The sequence below is a fragment of the Petaurus breviceps genome, unplaced genomic scaffold (assembly GCF_028583685.1).
Source record: "Petaurus breviceps papuanus isolate PSGF00001 unplaced genomic scaffold, PetGlider_PUasm1.0 37, whole genome shotgun sequence".
Taxonomy (NCBI): domain Eukaryota; kingdom Metazoa; phylum Chordata; class Mammalia; order Diprotodontia; family Petauridae; genus Petaurus; species Petaurus breviceps.
In genome coordinates this window covers 38,741,303-38,744,190 of record NW_027186296.1, presented here as the reverse complement: position 1 = coordinate 38,744,190, position 2,888 = coordinate 38,741,303, and the positions used below count along the sequence as shown (strand labels likewise).

The 2,888-nt window shown below is 44.3% G+C and overlaps 1 protein-coding gene across 4 annotated transcripts in view; it reads right to left on the bottom strand.

Moving 5' to 3' along the window:
* Positions 1-2,888, bottom strand: part of IGDCC4 (immunoglobulin superfamily DCC subclass member 4) — a 43,001-nt gene that overhangs the window by 38,824 nt on the left and 1,289 nt on the right. The window lies entirely within an intron of this gene.

Below are 2,888 nucleotides of genomic sequence, written 5' to 3'. Positions count from 1 at the left end.
TCTCTCTCTCTCTCTCTCTCTCTCCAGCAGGACATTCCCCTCCTGTCTATTTCTAGACAAGCAATGACAGTGATGAAGCAGGGAAGGGTACACCCCTAGAGAGGGAAGGACTGGCACCTGCAGGCAGGATCAGTATACTCACTGGCCAGATATGGATTCTCTAAGAATTGTTCCTATCCTGTTAATGCCCAGCTCTTCACAGCCAGCAGCTCCAGGAGTCAAGGGGAAAGAGATGAAACCACACATGGTATAGAGATCTGCAGTTTCCTGTACAACCCTCTTTTTCTGGTTGCTATTCTACTATGAAAAAGGAAATTCCTATTTTAATTTGGTGCTTGAGTTTGGAATAAAAATACATTTTTAAAAACTACATAGAACAAAGGCTGGTCATTAAGAGATACTCCCCAGCACTGACTTCTACTTAAACAAAGTTCTCCTGAACTGATCCTGACTCATAAAGATTCATCTCAACACCAAACTCAACCCACGAACTGTGGTCCCAACCAAGATAATCCAAAAATTGTTCCATCCAACCCAACCAAATTCTTGACACAGAACAAAATCCCAAGAAGCAGAAACAAACGTTTATTAAGCACCTACTGTATTCAGAGCATTATGATGGTCCCTAGAAGACATATAAAAACACTGTCTTAGATTTTATAGTCTAGTAGAGGGACTCAACCTTATTTGTTTAATAGGCCCCTTTGGCAATCTGGTGACTCCTATAGAACCTTTCTCAGAATCATGTTTTCAAACACACAAAACAAAATAGGTAGGGATTCAAAGGAAACCAATTATATCAAAATACAGTTATTAAAATAGTAAAAATAACAAGTTTATAGACAACAGGTTAAGAATTTCTAGAATAGGAAGACATGACACAAACATGAAATAATATTACAAAATAATACATGAGAGGTTCAATCCAAGTACTTCTAAAGGTCCATGAGGGGAAGACCACTAACAGTCAAGAGATCCCAAGGCTTCCTGGAGGATGTTATTTTGAGGTGGGCTTTGAAGGATAGGGAGGAGTAAAAACTGTGGAGGGGGGATTCTAAGCAAAGGCAAGGGATAACAAGGTGCAGGGCTTAGTTTAATTTAGTTGAGGAGAGAATTATAAGATGCTGGGAATTGAGACAAGATAGGTAACAGGTCTAGGTGGGGTACACTGGGGCACACACAAGCAGAAATAATCAGGACATATTCTGGGATCATTATACAGCTTGATTAGAGACTGTTAGCTCTGTGGATACCATATATTCACCCAGTAAAATGTAAACTCTTTGAGGGTAGGAACTTGCAGTAATTTTTTTTTGTCTTTGCCACCCTGACCTTTAGCACAATGCCTTGCACACAGTTCGCACCTAATAAATGTTTGCTGAATTTAACTGAATTTGTGGAGAGGCAGCAGGAGGAGATAAGTCTGGAGAGGGAGGCAGATTTATGGAAAGTCTTGAATGCCAGCCTGAGTAGTAGCAGTGGTAGCAGCTGTATTTATTTATATAATGCTTTAAAGTTTGCAAAGCATTTTACATGCATCATCCCATTTAATTCTGTCAACAATCTTGTGAGGTAGGTACTGCTATCACTGTTTCTCAGATTAGGAGACTGAGACCCAGAGAAGATACATAACTGTTCCATGGTCATTGAGCTATTAAATACTGGAGGTGAGATTCAAAGGACTTTGGACTTTACGCTGTGAGTAATGGAAAACCAGTGAAGGTTTCTGTATGGGAAAGTGACAGAAGAAGAGAGTTCTGGGGAAAGGGTGCTGAGTTTGGAAGTGTAAGGACCTGAATTCTAAAGTTAGAGCTTTCACTTCTTATGGTATGATTATGAGCAAATCATTTCATTTTTTTCTGAACACAGTTTTATCATCTATAAAATGAAGATCGTGGACCAGATGGTCTCTACAATCCCTTTCAACTCTCAAGTTATGTTTCTGTGATTCTGAGAGTAATCTCTACTGGGTTTTAATGACCCAGGTCAGGGGGGTGGAAAGGGAAAGTAGGACAAGGTGTGTGCCCACATCTGGAAAGAGAGAAGGCAGGTTTGCTTCTATAGGTTGGGATAGGGGGAGCAGCACGTGTGGCAGGTCATATGCCCTCTGGTGTTCCACTCTTCCATCAGCCTCCACTTCCACCAGCCTTCTGCCCAAAGCATTTCTTGTACAATAGACCCCATCAGGCAGACTGGGGAGGCTAATAGGAAGTTATCTGCTGCTCTTCCCTGAACCCCTAGTAATGGTCAAAGTTATACTGGGGTGAGGGTACGTGTGCGAGAGTGTGTGTGTGTGTGTGTGTGTGTGTGTGTATCAGAGGAGTATGTGTGAATAATCTTCCACAAGATCACTAGGTCTCAGACGTTCTCATGCTCTAGTAAGCCCCTATTCCTCCGTCTCCTGCCCCACCTCCCAACACTACCACATGGTCTGTGGCTAGGGGACTCTGAATCCAGCTGGAAAGCCAAAGCAGCTGGAGAGATCCCCTTCTTCTCCCCCCCCCCCCACTCTCGGCCCTCTTCCACACACATCGCTCCCCACCCCCCTCAAGTAAGGAGCAAACAAAGCCAGCCCGCTCAACTCCTTCCCTCCTCAGGCAGTTCAGGCTAGACACCCCCAATCCCCAAACTAAAGGGCAGTAACTAGGCACAAGACTGCACTGTCACGGCAGAAGCCGGATCGGGGATAACGGAAATGAGTCCTAGCTCAGCAGCCCCCTCAGGGGCCCTGGTAGCCCCCAAAACTTCCTCCTTCGGACTGGCCTGACACATTTCAGTCCCAGCTCTGCTGGGGACGGGGTGGGAGGGAAGGTCTATTCCACAATATTCAGTGGGAGGAAGGTGTGTGTGTGTGTGTGTGTGTGTGTGTGTGTGTGTGTGTGTGTGTG